Genomic DNA, 22651 nt, shown 5'->3' with positions numbered 1-22651 from the left:
GCAGACACTTGCGCTGAGTTACTGCGACCCAAAGGCTGCACGCGTGGACAGGATCTGCAAGCTCATGCTTCAAAGAGATCAACCATGGATCGGAGCCTGCGCATCAATGGAGGTAGGCTATCCGAAAAAAAACTTCGGCTCGTGCCAGATGTCCGATCGCCGAAGCTCCTTATGTTACGCAAGTGACTGCACATGGCGCTACCTCGACAACGGTTACGTCGCATCATGTGGCCCAGCAGTTCTTTATAAACGAGAGTGCATCGACGATGTTCAGCAGTAGGTAGGCCAGCAGCAATGTCGACAACGTGTTCGTCACGCATTTCTGCCTTGTTCTACAGGTCAGTAAGAACATTACCGTTCATTGCTGTCGTAGAGATGACCGGTTTTTGTTGCTGCTCCCGTGCTCACTTTGTGTTGATACATTTTGGTGCATGTAGTCTCTTTCCCTACTAACATAATGCTTTCGGGCGGCATCGAGACAAACCCGGCCGCCACTGAAAAAGAGTTGGTGTCAGAACTGCTCGATTGACAAAAAAAATCAGGAAACTTTAGAAGGAATGTTCACCTCAAAAAATGAAATCAAAAATAAAATAACACCCCTCATTAACATAACAGATGCCATTGAGCTACAATTATCAAGCTTTGGTACGCTAGAAAGGAAAGTAAGCTCAATCGAAGAACTCTCAGATTTCGATAGTCGGATAAAGTAGACAATTTGTAAAACCGAACCCATAACAAAAATCTAGATCATTCTATGGGATTGAAGAGGTTGAAATCAAACATCTGAGGATCTTAAAAGAAAGCTGAGAGAAGATGTAATGACCCAAAAGTTAGCTATAACAACTGTACCCCGTTTCAAATATCTGGTGCAACGCTGTCGAAGCTAGCGCTCTTGTTTGCGCTGATTGCATCGGCGACAAAAAGTAGTGCGTTATATGTGACCAGCGAAGCATAGTAAATGTTTTGCCTGTAGGCTTACCACATGGCACATTTGTCATGATCTTGATTAAATGCATTGTTATTGCTGACAACACGCTGTCGCTTCCTCGTGCCATCGACCACTAGGGCACAGGACAAGCGCGGAGTCACACGCCTCCCATTATTTTCCCGTCCGGACTATTTCTGTACCTTTCACAGCGTTGCACCTGAGGTATGAAAGAGAGTATATAAATTTTGAACAATTTCACAGTCTTGGGCGCAAATCAGAGAACAAATCACTGCAGATTGTAGTCATATTTCTTGGTCAAAGGGAAAAGACGTCCATCTTAGGCGTAGCCCACAAACTAAAAGGCCCATCGTACTCTTTGTCAAATGACTTCTAAGAGCGAATTCATGAGGTGCGTATTTTTTTGCGGGACAGCACAGCTGTAGAAAAAGCCAAAGGCGCTAAGGCAAATCTTTGTCTATGACAAACTGATCATAGACGAGAATGTTTTTCTGGGATGCGGAGAAAAGAGAACGGATGGTACTGATTACAAGAACGCATTCGACTAAGTGGAAACCTTATCAGTCGTGCAGGCATTGCGTAATAAAGGGCGTAGAAGATCCTTATGTGAAAGTACTGAACGATGCCTATAGAAACTGCAAAGCTACGATGGTACTCCATAACTTCAGCAACATAATTCCAATAAAGAGCGGCGTCAAGCAGGGAGACACGATCTCACCAATGCTATTCACCGCCTGTTTACAGGAGGTATTCAGAGGCCAAAATAGGGGACAGCTAGGAATAAGAGTTAATGAAGAATACCTAATTAATCTGCTATTCGCTGATGACATTGCCTTGATGAGTCACTCTGGAGATCAATTGCAAAGCATGATCGATGAGTTAGACAAGCAGAACAGTAAGGTGAATCTTAAAATTAACATGCAGGAAACGAAAGTAATGTTCAACAGTCTAGCAAGAGAACAGCAGTTCACAAATGGTCGCGAGATGCTGCAAGTGGTAAAGAAATACGTCTGCTCGGGGCAGGTATTGACAGCTGATCAGGATGATGAGAGGGAAATAACTAGAAGGATAAGAATGGGGTGAAGCGCACATGGCAGGTTCCCTCAGATCATGAATGGCAGTGTCCAAGTATCCCTCAAGAGAAAAGTGTACAACAGCTGTAATTTACTGGTACTCACCTACGGGATAGAAACGTGGAGGCTAATGAAAAGAGTTCAGCTTAAGTCAAGAACAACGCAGCCAGCCATGGAAAGAAAAATGATAGGTGTAACGTTAAGAGACCGGAAGCGGGCAGAGTGGCTGAGGGAAGAAACGTGGGTTAATGACAAATGACATCCTAGTCGAATTGAAGAGGAAACTTGAGGGTAACGGAGTGGATTCTAAGAGAAAGTAAGCGTAGCAGGAAGCGGCAGATGGTTAGGTGGGCGGATGAGGGTAAGAAGTTTGAAGGCATAGGGTGGATGCGGCTGGCGAAGGACAGGGTTAATTGGCGAAACATTTAGAGGCCCTTGCCCTGCAGTGGGTGTAGTCAGGCGGATGATGATGATGACCAACCCCTTTGCAATGCAATAGTATGATGTTAGCCTATTTCCATGCTTCCTGCAATGTTTCGGTCAGGAAGTACCGCATATACAAGGCAGAAAGTTTCCCGAAGCGCAATGTCCCTACAGTCTCCCTTCTCTTACACCCGTACAAATCTGTGTATTTCTCTGGTTTCCTTGCTTCTTTGTTTAGAGCAGAATAAAGCCATTTTTAGTTGTTTACGCTGTTTGACATTACACCTATGCTTATTTAGGTATTTTTAGCCAAAGTTGGATAAGTGGCATACATATAATCCGAGGTTCAGTGGGAGACATATTTAGTAACACGGCAGTGATTTTGAGAATGGCTAATTCTTGTGCACAGATAAAACTCACCCACTATTCGTTTTATACCATCCGGCTGAGATGAAACTATTTTCATATACATAGTCGACTTCAGTTATTTTTGCCAATGGTCTGCGAATTTCTGTTCGGACTGGCTGAAGTTTAAATTATATGAAACTCGTATGTGTATTCCAAATCTATCTACTACTCTTCGTTAGTGTTTTTTCTGTATAAGCCTTTTTATGTTTTGTCAGCTCAAACGGTGGTCAGGAAAGGCTACGAAATTCGCCACATTACCAAAAACTGTTCTCAGGCTAAGGAAAAGTACTCTCGTCTGTTTCCAGAAAAAACGCACCCTTCTAGTGTCTCAGGCCCGCCTGATTGTTCCAGCGTTTATTTCCTGTTTTACATTATTAAATATTAGGCTGGCAAATGTCTTCTCTGAACGCAGTTGTTTTCGAAAGATTTTTTCATGAAGGTAGGTAACGCAAGGCACAAAAAATTAAAAAATAATAAAAAACCTGCTGCTAAACTTTAAAATCGGCGAGGAACACGATACACGGCCAAAATTTTGAGTTTATTTCATTTTGTGATTGTCGCTGCAAATTTTCACATTTTTCCAGCGGACACAAAATTGAACTCTTTGTACTAAAAACGTCTTGCGTAAGATATAGTTCGTCTTTTTGAGTCCGTGTACTTACGGCATAAAGAAATAGGTAACAATGCATAAGAATGGACGGTTAAAAACCTATCTAGATTCAAAATGTTTATTGGCCCTGAACTCGTTTGAACTCATGTGCACCAATTCGAACCGGAGCGGAATGTCCTGTGGAGCTGAACCTGGAAATGAACTTGCACTCGAACCGAAATGGAAAAAATCCAGTTCAATAACCTACTCCCGATTTATCTCTGTGCCACATGGGAGATCCGAGTACGCCAGCATTACGAGTTCCCCTCCTCTGCCTGCTTCCACCTGCACCCTCACCCATGTACAGAACAACACGTGATTGGAAGGAAAACATGTCCTGTAAACCGTAACTGTTTTTATCTGGATGTCTGCAGTTCACGTGCAGACATTTTGAGAACGTTAAGTTTCCTTTCATGTGATAAGTAATTTAACACTATCCGTTTCGTGGCATTTCTGGAAGTAGTGAGAAAGTGCTGCCGAATGCGAATCGCGTTTGCTGAAAGGTAAGACAGTCGGTGAATTTTAAAGGCGGTGTTCTTCAACCACACAACTTTTTCATACGCCGAGTTCAGTTCACTTTGCATTTGCAGCTTCTTCTCTTTTTGAACAATACGAGTACCAGTAGCGTAACGTGCCGGCGTGCGACAATGCGTGGCCGCGAAGTGAAGCCTCTGGAGGCTACACTTAGGCGAGCTCGAGCCGTGAGTGCGAACCACCTCCGTACGAAAGGCGGGAAGCTAAATCTGCATTGGCGTTCGCGGAGAGGCGGGCGCAGCGACGCCCTCCAGGGAGCAGCAAGAGAGAATGCAGCGCCGAAAGCGGGAGCCTGTCAGCGTATCTCGTCAGCGAGCGAGTGGTGTCGGATGATTCAATACGACGCTCTATGTGAGGAGAAGAGCCAGCCCAGGTAGAGCGAAATTAATTAGAGCAATTTTCAGGCAATTGAACGTGGAAAAAGGGAAATGCATCCCACGGTAAAGCATCATCCTGAAAGTGCAATCTGCTAACGCACGTCGTCATTAGGAACCGTCGCAACGCCTGCCAATATTTTCCAGTGTTTTTTTGTATATAGACAAATTTTGTGCACTTAGCTGATCGGGGAAAAAAGATCTACACTCAATTGTGGATATTTTTGGAAACGAAGGAAATGTTCGAGGCCTTAAATTCAGAACACGTAAATCATCTTTCATGGCGGTTGCTTGCGGCAAGTGGTGGTATTCGGCGCTAAAGTTCGTAACAAAAAGCTGCGTTCGCAGTCCGCGGAGGGAAGGAACACCCCGCGCAACGCAGACTTGTTGACTCAGCAGTAACGACAGGTTACCTTCCACAACCCCGTGAGGAGTGCGTGGGTTGGAGCATTCCACCGTAATAAACAAACTGGAGCGTGGTGGTAGCGTGACATTGTCATCAAACACGCGAAAAACAGGCCTGTCGGGCTCGCTGCTGTCGGCTATGGCACAATGAGGTGAGAACGTCACGACAAGTTCGCGGAGGTTGATTATCGCACCGTGTTCCCGAAGAAAATCTAACCCGAGGATGAGGTCCTTCGAGCAATGAGCCAACACAGCGAAGCAGGCAGTGAAGGTGACACCACGAATCTCCATTCTAGCGGTGCAGACGCCAAGCGGTGTCAAGAGATGGCCTCCAGCTGTCCGGATGTGTGTTCCAGGCCAAGGTGTCAGTACTTTCTTCAGGACAAGCGTCAGACCACGACTCATGACGGAGACATCGGCGCCGGTATCTACGAGAGCAGTCACGCGGCGGCCATCAACGATGACCGAGATTTCAGCTGAAGCTTGGTCACCGTCAGAAAAACGCTGGGTGAGGGAGGTCGGACTAGGGGATCGTTCTCGCGGTCGGGTTGGGGCTTCAAGCGGAGGCGTCTCCGTTCGTCGAAAAGTCGTCGGACTTAAGGGTCGTTCAGATTGTCCAATTGAGGCGTCAAGCGAAGAAGGCGTCTCTGGGCGTCGAAAGGTCGTCGCGGCGTGGGGTCGGAGGCAGGTTGAGGAAATGCTCCGCGACGAGGTTATCCAGCCGTCAACAAGCCCGTGGGCTTCGCCCGTTGTGCTGGTCGCCAAGAAGGATGGCACCCTACGATTCTGCGTCGACTATCGTCGCCTCAACAAGATTACTAAAAAGGACGTTTATCCGTTGCCCCGAATTGATGACTCGTTCGATCGCCTGCGTCATGCCCGATACTTTTCCTCTCTTGATCTACGCAGTGGGTACTGGCAGATCGAAGTCGATGAACGTGACCGTGAAAAGACCGCGTTCATAACGCCTGACGGTTTGTACGAGTTCAAGGTGCTCCCCTTTGGCCTGTGTACCGCTCCTGCCACCTTTCAAAGAATGATGGACACTGTCCTGGTTGGCCTGAAATGGCAGTCGTGTCTCGTCAATCTTGATGATGTGGTTATTTTCGCTGCGACCTACGAAGAACATCTCAAACGCTTGAGTGCAGTATTGACGGCCATCCGATCAGCCGGTCTATCTCTAAAACCCGAAAAATGCCACTTCGCGTACCAACGGCTTAAGTTTTTGGGCCATGTTGTGACACCTGAGGGTGTCAGCCCCGACCCCGACAAGACGGCTGCTGTAGCTGCGTTCCCGACTCCCACTGATAAGCGAGCTGTGCGCCGGTTTCTTGGCCTCTGCGCATATTACCGACGCTTCGTGCAAGACTTCAAGCTGGCTGAGCCTCTCACACGGCTGACAAAAGACGATCAGCCTTTCGTCTGGGCACAGGAACAGCAGGACGCCTTCGAAAAGCTCCGCAAACGCCTACAAACAACGCCCATTCTTGCCCATTTTGACGAGGAAGCGGATACCGAACTTCACACCGATGCCAGCAACATTGGCCTCGGTGCAGTCCTCGTCCAGTGGCAAGATGGTGTTGAGCGTGTGATTGCTTACGGCAGCCGCACGCTGTCTCGGTCCGAGGCCAATTACTCAACCACTGAAAAGGAGTGCCTAGCTGTTGTGTGGGCGATAACGAAGTTCCGGCCCTACTTGTATGGTCGCCCGTTTCGGGTCGTGAGTGACCACCACTCACTGTGCTGGCTCGCGAATCTTAAAGACCCCTCGGGCCGGCTAGCTCGTTGGAGTCTTCGCTTGCAAGAATTTGATGTAACAGTTGTCTACAAGTCGGGCAACAAACACAGCGATTCAGACTGCTTGTCCCGTGCTCCTATCCCGTCCAGCTCTGATGACCTCGAAGATGACCCCCTCTTTATTGGTGCTCTGAAAACGTCCGACCTCGCTCAACACCAGAGGGACGGCACGGAATTGCGGCCACTCATCGATTATCTTGAGGGTACCGCCTCGTTACCGCCTCGTCTATTCGCGCGTGGCTTGTCGTCGTTTTGCTTGCGAGATGGCGTCCTCTACAAACGAAATTACGCCCCGACGGACTCTGGTTACCTGCTCGTGGTTCCAACGGCGCTCCGCACTGACGTTTTGCAGGCATGCCACGACGAGCTTCCTTCCGGGCTCCTCGGGTTTTCTCGAACGATGGCACGAGTTCGTCACCGTTATTACTGGCCCAGGCTTTCTGCGACTGTCAAGCGTTATGTACGTACTTGCCGCAAGTGTCAACGTCGGAAGAAACCACCTTTCAAGACGGCTGGCTTGCTCCAACCCATTGCTCCGCCGAGAATTCCTTTCCACCAAGTCGGCATAAACTTACTGGGCCCATTTCCCACGTCAAAATTGGGTAACCGGTATATTGTGGTTGCCACCGACTACCTCACCCGGTATTGTGAGACGAAAGCCCTTCCCCGCGCCACTGCTGCTGAAATTGCTGACTTTTTCATCATCAGCATAGTCCTCCGCCATGCGCCCCTTATGTTGTTTTAACTGACCGAGGTACACCGTTCACGTCCACGCTTACTCAGGAAGTTATGCGGCTCAGTGGCACAAGTCATCGTAAGACCTCAGCTTACCATCCTCAAACCAACGGCCTAACCGAGCGCCTCAATAAGACTATCGCTGATATGATTTCTATGTACATCGACGACGACCATAAGAACTGGGACGAAATCCTTCCGTACGTCACGTTTGCCTACAATACTGCCCTTCAAGAGACGACGGGGTTCACGCCATTTCGTTTGGTACACGGTCGTGAAGTAGTGACTATGTTGGACACGATGTTGTTGCCCGATATTGCCCGCCCATCCGTTGCCGACGCTGATGCATTCGTTCGCCATGCAGAGGCTGCCCGCCGGCTGGCTCGGCAACGAACCTGCGTGCGGCAAGAAGTCGATGCTCACCGCTATAACCTCCGTCACCACTAAGTCATTTTCCAGCCTGGCGATAAAGTGTGGGTTTGGAGCCCCATCCGTCTGCGCGGTCGCTCCGAGAAGCTTTTGCGCCGTTACTTCGGCCCCTACGAGGTACTCCGCCCACTCAGCGACGTTACGTATGAGGTGCGCCCACAAGGGAGTGTTCGTTCTTCCAGACGCCCGCCGACATCCGAAATTGTGCACGTCGCAAGACTCAAGCCATACCATGCCCGCTAGGACAACTCTCACCACGTTCGGTGCCTGGGATTCTGTTAACACCAACACGTGGCTCCCCCTCACTGTCAGGCATCGAGTCGATGCCTTTCCAGAGGGGAGGGGCAATACCGCACTTAGTTTAGCCATCACGATACCGGCTCCCCCGTGCGGTCTGTCTTCGACCTTTGTCGCGCGCCGGACTTCGTCTTCTTCGGCTCGGTGCTAGGCCCTGCCGGCTACGGTCTGCGCAGTGTGCTCGCCAGGTACAGTTCTGCCAGGGATTGAACGTCCTACGGCGTCCGTGACAATATTGAACGATACTAATGAAATCGAGCTCAAATTACGATGTCATCGCATAATACCTCGCAGGGCTAATACAATGGTCTCTGAATATAAATAAGACAAAAATTACACAGGAATGCACCAACATGTTTCTAGGCAGGAAGCGCGAAGAGGTGCCGCTGAAATAAAGCATGGAGCATTATGTGGGTGCCACAGGTATAAAGTACAGAGACGTATTTCGAAAGAAATAATTGCTGAGGAGTTACTTTTGGGAATGCAGCTCTATGAGTACGAGAAGAAGTTTGTTCCAAGGCAAAGATAAATCAGAGGGCTGTTGCAAGGTTAGATCTTAGTGCTGAATGTATAAACAAAAAGGCAGCAGAACAGAGAGGCACGGGATGGACAATTTATGGATCACGAGAAGCAAAGAGAGAAAGTAGAGGCACAGTGGACAGGATTGTCCATTGTGTCAACCGTGCCGCAATCTCGGCACGAGTCGGTATGAGCATCGCAGACTCTCGTCTTTTCCTCTTCAACGAAGTTATATTACAGGTTTCCTTAAAAAAGCGATCACGCACTTAAAGCGGTAAAAGTAATTGTTAACCAAAACTTCTCACGTAGTGGCGCTATTCACAAACGCTGTGGTTTTACAGCAGGCGAAAATATATGCTCGAACTCTGTGTAGCTTTCAGCATGCAAGCCGTGGTAGTAGTCCCGCAAAGCAACAGAATACTGGTGTCGGTGAAGAGTTATACTTCTTGCCCCTCAAAGAAAAGGTGCAGGTTTGCTGTTCTGGACACAGCGGTAAATTGAAGAAATATAAAATACTAAGTACTGATTGGCCGCCATGAGCACTTTGCGGGTCATACTAAACGCTGCGGAGGCTGCCTCGGTTCCTTCGGAAAAGGAAAAAAGGGGGGAGCGAATAAATCATATGCTGCATATGCTTATGTACCAGTTGTAATACTGGGGTCCATTTGAATAAGTGTTCGGGGTCTCTTATCAGCAAAGAACGCTGTCGACTGTTCACGAGACAAAGGATCAACTACGAGAGGAATAACTTTTCTATCTCGTGATTGACCGAAGTGAAATGAAGTAACCTTTCACAACTGTGACTGCGAACAATGTAGGCCCATAGAAACGATGAAAACTTATGTTTGCCATAGCGCCACCACACGCGGCAAAAACTCGGTGAGCATCCCGCCCCAAACCAACAAAAAAGTTATAACACGAGCAAAGCCACTGCAGTAAGATCAAACATTGTGGTCAAGCCTATTTACAAGGCACTTGAAAAATAATACATTTGCTCACAGCCCTTCAGCGAACGACTTTCAGCGTGTCGTTTTCGTATGCGCTAATTGTGGTATAAAATATAATTTTAAATATTGGTGGACTTGGCGCCATAAAATCAACACTGTATTTATACATCTCTCGAATACTCATATCAGTAATTTTGTCATTGTGCTAAAGTGTTTAATAAAAAAAAACAGAAGGTAGTGTTCGCAGATTTTTGCAGGCTTTTTATAAGAATTTGGGAGGAGACATTAAGAAAAACGAATAAAGGTTTTATTGAGCAACGCTCGCACGGATATTTGTCCGCTTTTCGATACTGTTGGAATTTAGTTTAATTGAAAAACTTCTACCTGATTCCGCTTGCGCGCGTAGAGGCAACAGTGCAGTGAAGTGCAGGCACTATTATATATATATATATATATATATATATATATATATATATATATATATATATATATATATATATATATATATATATATATATATATATAATAGTGCCTGCTATATATAAGCCAAAATGAAATGAGGGGCTTGTTTGACAAACATATGATGGAAGCTAACAGTCACCGACCGAAACCAAGGCGCTTAGGAGAATGTTTCGATCTTTTTAAAAAATTTTTTGCGCCAACCAATTGGCTTAAATATAATGCGTGTGTTACATAGAACGTCATCTAACGGCGAGAGCGGAAACGGTGTGAGAACTGTATTATCAAGTACGTACGATATGTTATCAAGCGCTCAGGCTGATGTATAGCAGGTGCAAAGACTGTTTCAGACGTGCCGCTTCTCATGGGCAGTCATGTGACCTTTGCTGTCTTTATAAAGCCAGCAACATCCAGCAATAAACGTTCTCTCTTCTGCCACTACCCACCGGCTACGTTCCGTTACTTCAGTGGCGACGAGGATGGGATAGCTGCACGATGACAGCCAGGCCACCCGAATTCGCTGATACGACCGGTAGCTGGAGCAGTTACCGTGTTCGTTTGGAGGCCTTTTTTGAGGGCCACGGCATCCCAGATCCGGGAAAAAAGCGTGCGCTCCTGGTGTCGGCCCTGAGCGACAACGTGGTTCGCGTGCTTCAAGGCCAGTGCCAGTCGGAATCGCTGAACAGCTTGAGCTACGAAGTCGTCCTACAGCACCTGGACAACCACTTCGACCCACAAGCCAATGAGATTGCAGCAAGCTACGCTTTCTTTACACGGAACCAAGCGGAAGGCGAAAAGCTGCGGGACCGTATCACCGACCTGAGGCGTCTCGCAAAGGACTGCAGTTTCGAGAAGTTTTTGGACCGCATGCTGCGAAATCGGATTGTCTCCGGAATCCGTGAAGAACAAGCTCAACGACACATGTTGTCGCAACAGGAGTTAAGCCTGCAAGAGGCAGCAGCGTTTGCCCTAGCAGCGGAAGCCGCAGAAACGAATGTCCGGGCAATGCAAGAGAAGAGCTTCAACTGCAACGGTGCTGCCAAGTTCGTACAGAAGCACAGGAGGAATCCGCAGAAGTTCGTACGTGGGCATGGATCCATGGCAGAGTCCACTCAGTGCGGAAGGTGTGGCTCGCACCATGCTTCGGAAGCGTGCAGACATAAGAAGCGACGTGTCACAAGTGCGGCCGGAAGGGTCACCTGGCAAGGATGTGTTCCAGCGGTCGCGCTAACCCCTCAGGAACTTACGCGGTGAAGGAGCTAGACGGCAGTGACGGAAGTGGCGAGGAAACGCTCTACGCTTTCGAGGCTCACAGCTACGACAGGAACGAGTCCGCACGGCCATTTGAAAGGAATTTCATCTGAGAAGGCCGGAACCTGCGCATGCTGGTAGATACATGGTCCACTATAAGCGTCATTACAAGAAGGGTATTCGAGAATAACCGTGAATGGTGGCCGCCACTGGAGAACACTTCACTACGCCTGACGTGCTTCCTGGGGCCGCTGTCGGTCCTTGGCCAAGTAGCCATGAAAGTAGAATGCGGTAGCACGCAAGTGGACAGCTCGCTGGTTATAGCGGATGGCAACTGGCGTCTTTTGTGCTGCCAGAACACTATCCAAGCCTTCCGAAGGGCTGGCATGGCACTACTAGAAGAATGCGCGTCGCAGAACGTACGTCATACATGGTGACGCCACGACAGCGAAACTTTTGATAGAATTTATAGAAGTTTTAGAGCAGAGTTTCGGTTGTTGTAAGGGGCCACCCGTGAAACTACATAAAAAGATTCCGCTCTACCACGCTTCCTCAAGGCTCGACCGGTTGCATACGCGCTTCGAGAAAAGGTGTCTGCAGAAATCGACCGCCCAGTCATGAAATGTGTGCTTTCACCAGGGGTGGTTTCCGAGTGGGCTACGCCCGTCGTGCCTGTACTGAAGAGAAACGGGGTTATTAGGCTGTGCGGAGACTACTTGCAGTTAACCGTGAATTCGGCGACACATCTGGAGTAACATCCGTTTCCAAAAATTGAGGACATCTTCGCATCTCTGTACGGTGGGGAGGTGTTCACTACTTTAGATTTACGACCCGCGTGCAATCAACTTCCACTGGACGACGAAGTACGAAAAATGGCCGTGTTGAACACACACAGGGTTGTTTGTATACAAGCGCCTCGCTTTCGGCATTGCATTGGCTCCAGCTTTGTTCCAGCGCCACCTCGAATCCGTTCTGCAAGGTCTTCCTCGCGTCAAGGTGTACTTGGACGACATCATTATTGCTGAAAAGGAGAACGACGACTCAACTCTCCGGCAGGTCTTCGAGCGATTGTGCGACAACGGACTCAAGTTGAACCTTGAGAAATGCAGGTTCCGCGAGAAGCAAGTTAGGTTCTTGGGCCACAAGGTCGATGCAACTGGCTTACACGCCCCTCAGAATATGGAAGCCATCACCGCCGCATCATGACCAGGGACGGTGAGCCAGCTCACATCGTTTTTGGGATTGATTACATATTACGTCAAGTTTTTGCCGAACCTTGCAACAACGTTGGCTCCACTCTATAGGCTGTGGGCGAAATTAGCACGATGGCAATGGACAGCCGAGCACGAAAAAGTCTTTCAGGCAGCCAAGTGCGCTATGGGGGAAGCGGAACTTCCCGTCCACTGCGAGCCCGAAAAGCCGTTGCGGCCTGAATGCGATGCTTCGCCAGTGGGGGTCGGCGCGGTGTTTTCACATCGAATCGGGAACATTCACCACCCCATATCGTTCCGTTCGAAGCTCTGACACCGGCTGAGCGGAATTATTCGCAACTGAAAAGAGAAGCGTAGGCTCTGGTGTTCGGCGTTACCAAGTTTCGAAATTACTTGTTGGCGAACAATTTCACTCTAGTGAAGGATCACAAGCCACTGAGCGGGCTGTTTCACCCGGAGCGGCCAATTCCGCACATGACCGCGGGAAGAATCCAAAGGTGGACGCAGCTACTGTCGTCTTACCATTATGACCTAGAGTACCCCCCAGGACACCTAAATGCTAACGCAGAAGCGCTCAGTAGCCTACCTTTGCCGGGCTTGGGTGAGCGAAAAGAGCATGGACCCATGGAATACGTGCTTTACACGCGGGGCCTAAATTTTATCGCCCTTTCCTCTCGGCAACTAGCGGACCTAAGCCGCTCGGACGATACACTTCAGCAGATCAGGGAGTGGATCCCACGCGGCTGGCCACGGCACTTATCAGCAGCACAGCAACACCTGATGCCGTACTTTTCTCGACGTAAAAAGCTCGCCGTCAGCCACGATCTGGTATACTGGGGCCATCGAGTAGTGTTGCCTGAGGCGGCGCAGCGATGCATGCTAAAGGAACTGCACGACAGTCACCCCGGTATCACAGGCATGAAGCGCACAGCTCGAGCGTTATTTTGGTATCCAGGACTAGATATGGACATCGAAGTGTTGGTTCAATGTTGCCCTCATTGTATTCAAAGCTGGTCCATGCCGGCTGCTGAAGTTCCGTCTCCATGGCCGGCGAGCAACAAACCATGGTATATACTTCATATAGATTTTGCAGGCCCCATCAATGTCTACCAAATTTTGGTTTTGGTTGACACCGAGACAAAGTGGATGGAGGCCATGCCTTTGATGACCACCGCAGCGGAGACCACCATTCAAGTACTTCAGGGGATTTTAGTATGGTTTGGCCTACCATACTGCTTGGTATCGGATAACGGACCACGGCTTGCAAGTGCCACCATGTCTAGTTTCTTGCAGAGAAGCCAAGTGAAACACGTCCGAACAGCCCCATGCCATCCTCAGTCAAACTAATTGGCGGAGCGGGCCGTGCGGATGGTAAAGGACAGGATTCGAAAGAATTCAGCAGCTACATTTAAAGAACGACTAATAAAGTTTTTATTCGGTTATAGAACGACAGCTTTGGAAGGAGGGAAATCGCCAGCGGAACTGCTGTTGGGTTTCTGTCCCCGAACCAGGCTGACATTTACACTCAGGAACATCAAGGTCACAGAAAATGATTGCGGTGAACCTGTTCCAGTAGCGACAAAATCACCTACGCGGTTTTTTACCGGGAAAGCCTGTATGGTCGGGAGTTTTGATCTGATCGGAAATGGATGCCTGCGACTGTAGTCTCCACGACGGGAGCACGCATGGTTATTCTGGAAACAATGGAGGGATTGCAGCGGCGCCACGTGGACCAACTCAGGCCTCGGCTCGACGTGGGGTCGTCACCTAGCAAGCCGGTCCCAGTACAGACCCACGACGAAGCTCAACGTAGCCCCGAGCAGCCAGAAAATCATCAAGGTACGGAGGCAGGGGAAGTACACTCTCAAGCCAAAGATCGACAACCACCACGTCGCTCGACTTGCCTACGGAAGCCACCAGATCGTCTCACGCATTTCAGCTTACGGGGAAGGGATGTGGTATTATAAAGTACGCGCGATATGTTATCAAGAGCGCCGGCTGATGTAGAGCAGGAGCAAAGACTGTTTCACACGTGCCGCTTATCATGACCAGTGATGTCACCTTTGCTCTATTTATGAAGACAGTAACACCCAGCAATAAACATTTTCTTCTGCCACTACCCACCGGCTGCGTTCCGTTACTGCAAGAACCCTTTTATGCTACCTTTGGCATCAAAATTTCCAGAACCGAGACCCTCGTTAAGCTATTAGCAGACAAGGCAAAATGAAATGAGGGGCTCGTTTGACAAACATGTGAAGGAAGCCAACAGTCACCGAAAGGTGGGTTCGGATACCACCGACAGCATGGTTGTTTTTCTGCTGCGTTTTAAATAATTTTCTCTAAACGAATAGACTGGCACAACAGAATAAAAAGAGATAGAAGCATTCCCCTATGCACCTTGGTTTCGGTGACTGTTGGCTTCCTTGATATGTTTGTCGAACGAGCCCCTCATTTCATTTTGCCTTGTCTGCTAATAGCTTAACGAGGATCTCGGTTCTGGCAGTCTTGATGTCATAGGTAGCATAAGAGCGTTCCCGCACAGTTTCTGCCCTCGCCGTTAGATGACGTTCTACGTCACACTCGCCGTATTACAGATTGTGCTACGTCTGCCGCTATGGACGAAGGTGGCGCTAGTGAACACACTCATGTTTCGCTTACACCCAAAACATAAATACCAACGATAGCAGCAGATTGGACCGCCGTCGCCGTAGCTTAGTTGGTAGAGCACCGGACGCGATGTTCGGACGTCATGAGTTTGGATCCCACCGACGGTTGGTTTTTTCTGCTGCTTTTTAAGTAATTTTCTTTAAAGCAATGGATTGCACAACCAATTTAAAAAAAATAGAAACATTCCCCTATGCACCTTGGTTTCGGTGACCGTTGGCTTCCTGTATATATATATATATATATATATATATATATATATATATATATATATATATATATATATATATATATATATATATATATATATAAATATATATTCTTTTGTATACAATGCTTTGGACAATATTCACAACGTGTACACTCTATATATTCTCCTGCAATAATGCCGTCCAGGCGCTACAAGCAAATAACCATGGTAGAGCTACGTAAACAAAACATCCCTGGTAAAAATATTGACTCTTCTGCTAGACGAAATTGAGCTGCCAGGAAAGCTGCTATATTGGCCTAAATTGGAAGGACGCGGAAAATAAAACAAATAAAGAGCATAAACCACATTTTTTTTCTAGATCCTTTAGGACCTCGACAATGTTGGGCAGGCCATTTTGAGGTAAAATACCTGGGAATAAAAGCAAACCGACCTGAAATGAAGAGCGGCGAGCAATTTACAGATAAGCGGGTAAAATTCTACCGAGTAAAGCTGCGTGAAGAAGAGCTTTGTCATTGGCGGAACCCAATTTTCCGCTTTCTGAATTGCAATTTATCGAACTCTATTCACATTTGACATTGTGAAATGGTCAATATGTGGTTTAGTGGAGGTGAAAGGTGGAGCACTTACTCAACAGGGATAAAAAGGACTCCTAAAGCAATGAAGAACATTGCGCATCTCATCCTTACAGGCAGGAAAGCGTGGCGCTGGCAGGCAAATGTTAAAAAGAGTATCTCTATGTTGGGTGCAGTATAGCTTTTATACTGCCTGTGACCAGAACATTGCAGAAAAGAGCGTTCGTCAGAACGCATTCTACTTGCAATGTCTTCATCAGTCAGAGATGCCACTTTCACCAGTCTCTGTACTAACAAACATGCTTTCACTCATGAGCGTTGTAACCAATATATCATGCCAGAAGCTGAACGGAATACAATAGATAAAGAGGCGGGGCTGAGCAGAGATGCGAAAATCACAAAAAATAAATTGTTTGAAATAAATCATATGCATTATATCTGTACCTAATGCAATAAATATTTAATTCTCTAACGTGTTCACTGCTGGCGTCGAATGTTCTTGCAAAATGCAAAAATAATTTAAAATAGATAAATAAATACTTGCCCAGGTTGGAATGCAGAACACAGCACTCCTACGCCTTAAAGAAAGCAAGAGAAAGGCATAAATCCGGATACTTCTTCTAGAACTACGCAGCTATATGTCAAAGTTTTTACCCTATATTCTTTTTGGTTTCAAGAAATTTCTTCCTTAAATTACTTTCAGGTCTTGGAAAGCGAAGGTACACTTTTTACTAGTTAGCATAAGAACACTCAATCCACTAGTGCTGCGATTCTCTGTATTTTCTATCTTATGAACTAACTCTTAAACAATAAATAGCTTGTATTCGGAGTTTTCTTACGCATTAATGGGGCCTTAATTCGAGAGACCCTATGTCCTTACTGCCAAGTTAGGGTGGTATTGTTTTCGGAGAACAGTGCTTGAATTTTATTTTCAGCTCTTTAAGCAACAGAAAAACGTGTTTTGCATATTTGCAGAAAAATTCAAAATACTGTGTAGTTGGTACTATGGTACCTCAGATCAATCTTTAGGCCTGTCTTATTCTGTATTTCCACTAATGACTTCCACAAAATGTTAAATTAGTTTTCGATATTGATAACATGTTTACGGCATGGCTTTCATCTGTGCTATGAATGATATCAAGTTGTTTTCAATATTGTTCATGTAGAACTAGACGCTTCCTTTGAAAGGTTTATCTGTAATAGGATTGTTTTTTTATTCTAAGGCAAAGCGTAAGTTACTTAGCTCGTCACGTAGGCTACCACAAATAAATACTGTCAATATAATTCAAGGCTCTGTTATTTACAGTTGCTGAAAACCCTTAGCAGTTACACTGGGCGAACAGTTGCACTGGCGGCCACACATCACATATTTCTGTAAAAATTATCCCGTGCCTTTTCATACAACTAAATTGCTGGCATTAACATAATATTGCTATTCTAAGAACAGTATATTACGGTTCATTTCACAGTCCAATGACTATTCGACAAGTCTAGAACCATTATTCAAAAATAAAAATTCGAGCGGTGCAGTTCATATCACCAGCTAGATAGAGTGCTCGTGAGTAGCCCGTCTAAATCATTAGAAAAGTTCCACCGGCATTCATTATTGGAATATAAAAGATTATTAATATGTACCATTCAATTCGCAGCAAACTTCAGGAATCCTAAATCTAACTTTCCACGCTCACGTTATTGATCACGCAGTGTAGCATGAGGCAATTATCTCATACCAACGAGGAAAAATGTTTTCGAAACATTTGCAATTATCGATGTCGGAAATTAGTTTTGAACTTTAAATAAAGACAACTACAAGTTGTCTATATTACTAAAGTTTTTTATAACAGGTGATAATTTCTTCTGCTAATATGCAAACAATTACCTGCTTGCGAAATGTTAATCATACTTGTGCATGAGCCCCCATTAACCTGCGAGTTACGGATCCTGCCACTTAAACAAATGACGTTTATATTGATTGTGACTCTACACGGCTGAATGAATGCCGTTTGAAAAGGATTTTTTATGTGTATAACCACTAGTTGGAAGAAATGCTGTAGTGCTTTAACATTATCTAAGAAGTTGGCTTTAGGACTACGTAGTAAATTCACGATTTCAACCAGAAAAATAGTGAAAATGCATGTGGACTCGGAACGCACTGCCTTCCATTATGAAGTATTATAGAAGCATTAATTCGACAACTATATTATTTTGGCAGATTGTAAGGAAACCTGTAATTGGAATTTTAATTTACATATTAATTAGCCCATGATTCTACAGTCGTTGTTGTTCAATATTTTAGAATATTTAGTACTGATTTTTGCATGACATATATCTAGTAAATGCTGCCAAAGTTTCGGATTGTTAGGTTTCTTTTTATCTTCATGTTTCTGTTACACCCCTAAAAACCTTAGTCTGTGTGCATCTTGTAACTTTGTACTTTTTATTCCAGGTTTTATTTGACTTACAGATAGTTTTGCATGACGATATGATTCATTTTGACCTACCATTGAAGCCCTACAACTCCTAATTTCACCTTCCCCTCTGTAAACGCCTACGAATACCTTTCTACCGCTGTTTCCAACCAACAGGAAAGCATTTTCTAATCACGTGGGACCTTCTCTGCATGCCCTATGATTGACTGCTGGCCATTGATAATTTTGTGGAGCTTCATGGTTATTGTCCAAAATGTGTCGCCAAAATTCTCATGAGGCGAACCCGACCGCGGCGGCTGCGTTTTTATGGAGGAAAAACGCTAAGGCGCCCGTGTGCTGTGCGATGTCAGTGCACGTTAAAAATCCCCAGGTGGTCGAAATTATTCCGGAGCCCTCCACTACGGCACCTCCTTCTTCCTTTCTTCTTTCACTCCGTCCCTTATCCCTTCACTAACGGCGCGGTTCAGGTGTCCAACGATATATGAGACAGATACTGCGCCATTTCCTTTCCCCAAAAACCAATTATTATTATTATTATTATTATTATTATTATTATTATTATTATTATTATTATTATTATTATTATTATTATTATTATTATTATTATTATTATTATTATTATTATTATTATTATTATTTCTTCTCTCGAGCTCAGCTCGTGCGCAAGAGCGTTATTTCGAGCTCGAATGCGTGGCCGCTTTCTCGCAGCTGGTCAGCATGCTGGTGATGTGGGGAGCTAGGCATAAGTTGGCAATTTTACGGGTGCCATGGTGCGCGTGGTTTCGCAGCGTAGTATAGTTTCTGCCGTAAGTGCTCTGTTGCCTTTTTATTTATTTCGTTTGGAGGACAGTGACGCCTAACGAATGTGCTATAATACTAAACGACAAGTTAAAGAAACATTCCTTTGCTGTTGCCAATGCTAACCTTCAAGAAACCTGCACTAAAATGAACCATTGATTCTTTCGAGTATCACTTACACGGCTTCCGCTCTAAGACTTCTGCTTACATTTAAACTGCACTAATAAAAATACTTGAACACTCATTCGATACAGTTACTTCAATACCTGAATATTAAATTGAGAAAATGATTATGTTCTACAAGTAGGCAATAAAAACTCACTAATAAACAACAGGAAAATCTCCATTGCTAGTACATGTGGCAAACTACTCGAGAACATCGTATGCTGAAACCTTGCCACTTTTCTGGAAGCTTATTTTTCACATCGGTAGAAAAAGGCTTTCGGAAAAGTCTCATGCAATACGCAACCGATAGCATTTACTCATATTTGTACCGCATACTCGGTGATTCCTCGCAAGCTGATTTTATTTGCTTCATCATCATCAGAAGCAGCAGCCTGACAACGTCCGCCACAGAAAAAAGGCCTCTGCCTTACATCTCAGATTAACCTTGTACTCTGTCAGCTATTGCCACATTATTACGGCAAGCTTCTTTATCTATTCCGCCTACCCAAATTTCTGCCACGCCTTGTTACGCTTCCGTTCTCTTGGAATCCAGTCCGTTGCCCTCAACGACCATCGAATATTTTGCTTCCGCACTGCGTCCGTGGGCTGCTCCTGTTATAGTGGTGCGCAAGAAGGATAACTCCTGGCGCTTTTGCGCAGACTACCGTCGATTAAATGCTGTCACCAAGACGGACGTCTACCCGCTCACGCGTGTTGGCGATGCCGTGGATTGTCTTCAATCTGAGTCGTGCTTCTCGCCGGTTGACCTGCACTCTGAGTATTGGAAGATCCCCATGCACTCATCGGACCGGGAGAAGGCAGCGTCTGTAGCCAAATGGGCTGTATTAATCTGATATCAAGTCCTTTGGGTTATGCAATGCGCCCGCTGCTTTCAAGCGATTTATGGACAAGATAGTGCGTGGGCCTAAGTGGGCGGAATGTATGTGTTACCTCAATGTTATGATCTTTTGCGGAAAGATCTCTCGCGAGCATAACGAAAGACTGGGTATGGCGCTGGCGCGCGTGGCACGAGCTTGACTGGTGTTAACTCTAAGAAATTCCACTTTCTTGGGCGGCAAACCTTTGCTATCAAGTTTCTTGTTGACAAAGACGGTATCTGGCCAGACCCACAGAAGACAGCTTCCGTACGGGTGTTCCCGCAACCACGCTCATTCAAACGCCTTGAAGGCCTCTGCACCTATTCGTCTATTTCTGCCGCTTTATCCAAGGCTTCTTAAGCTCGCTCATCCTTTGATTTTCGTCCTTCATAAAGACGCCCCGCGTGTATTGTCGTCGTCATATTAGTCTGCCTTCTAGCAGGTGATGGTATTGCTCACTTCTGCAGCAATTTTGCACCACTTTGACCCGGCGGCGCAGACTAAAGTCCACACCAACGTCAGCAGCGTGGGCGTTAGCAAAGCACTTATCCAACTGCACAACGGCGCCCAGCACGTGGTCGCATACCCAAGTCACAATTTGACGAAAGAGGAAGGCAGCTATACCGTCAGGAATTCGAGTGTCCCACGGTCTTTTTCTTGTGCAAAAGTTTCGACGATATCTACATGGAGGCCACTTCAATATCGTTAAAGACCATTGCTCTTTGTGTTGGCGTGTGAGCCTCCGCGATCCTTCCAGTCGGCACGCTTGCTGGGCCTTATGCCTACAAGAATATAGTTTTACTTTCGAGTATAGGAGCGTTTGCCACCATGCTGATGCCGGCTGTTTTCCCGTTTCCCTCTAGCATACACGGCGACTTACGATGAGGATTTTGACGACTGCTTGCCTTCTCTCTTCGTTGAATTTCCCATTCTTGAGACTTTTCAGCAAGACACAATGCAAGGATTCTAGTCTCCAACCGTTGTTCGAACAAGCCCATACGTCTGCTCCTGTCACGCAGTTCGTCATATCAGAGAGCGTGTTCGTAAAGAACTTTTCAGCCCAGGGTGCACGTCTGCTGCTGGTTGTCCCTGCCAGTTTTCGTGGCGTTGTCCTTCATGCCATGCCCCAGGATATTGCTTCCGGTCACCAGCAGTTTTCTCGTACGTTCCACAGAACGCGGCAATGTTATTACTGGCCCGGATTTTACTAGATAACTTAGCAGTACATTGCTTTGAAGTATGCGTGTCCTAAATGAGATTTATGAGAGCTAGACGAATCGTACAAAAATACTACGAGGTCTCGTAGGGCTCCTAGCATGTCAAGTATAGCTGTAGACGGACCGTACGTTGCCTCGTAGAGATGTGCGATGGCCAAAACAGCTTTGAAAAGATGTCCTAAAACTAGTGTAAGAACAGGCAGACGTTGCATACGGCTTATTGCAGGCCAAGCAGTCTCTTAGGGCTCATACACAGTGTTAGGAGGCGTCATCCAGCTCGGAGAAAATCACGTAGACGACATATGCGGTCTCCTACAGACAGTCTCGAAGCCCATAATACAAAGAGTCGAAAGGAGATCACAGCTCACAGAAGGCCTTGTACAGCAGGAGTAGTTCGGCAACCGCTTAATAAGCACACTGAGCATGTCCACATATCAAGACCTTATACCTATTTCAATCTTCTGAAGAATATGCTGTTTCAACGTCATAATTTTTTTTGAACTCAATGTGTTACCTCGGAAGTGGTCGTAGTTTTTTTGCACATGTGAACACCTCATTTGATCTAGTCCGGTACTGTTGCATCCCAGAAAGCATCCAGTGCATGGTTTGCTGCTTATTTAAAGGCACTTCAATTGCACGAGCTCTACAAAGGCTTTTGCCGTCTCCGTGCGACGAGTGGCACATGACCTTCAAGACTGCTTATCGAACATAGCCAGCCTCTGGCCACGGCGCCCGAGGCTGCAGAAGCTTGGTTAGTGTAGTCGTTCATTCCATCAACTTACCTCCCCATCAGCTGCTGCTTGTAGCAACGTGTCGATGAAGACAGAGAAAATTCTTGCTTAGAATTACACGCGGAATTTCAGAACGCAACTTGTACAAGGGAAGAACGCGCACCATGGGCAACGGCAATGGCCCCGGCCTTTCCGTAAAAGAGATACGAATAAGAAATCGACCGGAGATTACCTATCAGCGATTTAGCTACGCTACGCTACGGCAGCTTGAGGTGTTCACGAAGGGGTGAAGCTTTGTACTAGCGAACAAAAACCAAACAAAAATTAAAAACTTCGGCAAAAACACCAAATGAGTGCACGGCTTCTAAGAAATTGTTTTGCGACCTTTTTTCCTCCTCTACACCGCTTTTCCTGCTATTCCTGGGTGGAATATAGGAACAAAAACCCGGCTGATCTCCGGTCTTTCTGCCGACCTTTGTTCCTCTGCCAATGGCCCCCGTTTCACTATCCTGTCCCACCCCACCTTTTT

General features: G+C 46.4%; 1 long non-coding RNA gene and 1 pseudogene across 1 annotated transcript in view; one reads left to right on the top strand and one right to left on the bottom strand.

Annotated features, from left to right (window-relative positions):
- The window catches only part of LOC144134925 (uncharacterized), a 44634-nt gene extending 28542 nt beyond the window's left edge, over window positions 1-16092 (bottom strand). The window contains exon 1 of the long non-coding RNA XR_013315302.1: window positions 15960-16092. This is a non-coding gene — a long non-coding RNA (uncharacterized LOC144134925). The remainder of the gene's footprint in view (window positions 1-15959) is intronic.
- LOC144133640 (uncharacterized) lies at window positions 10491-14464 on the top strand (annotated as a pseudogene).
- Window positions 16093-22651: the final 6559 nt, after the last annotated feature.

The sequence above is a fragment of the Amblyomma americanum genome, chromosome 5 (genome assembly GCF_052857255.1).
Source record: "Amblyomma americanum isolate KBUSLIRL-KWMA chromosome 5, ASM5285725v1, whole genome shotgun sequence".
Lineage (NCBI taxonomy): Eukaryota > Metazoa > Arthropoda > Arachnida > Ixodida > Ixodidae > Amblyomma > Amblyomma americanum.
Note: the sequence above shows the minus strand (reverse complement) of the source record. Positions and strands in the feature narration are given on the sequence as shown.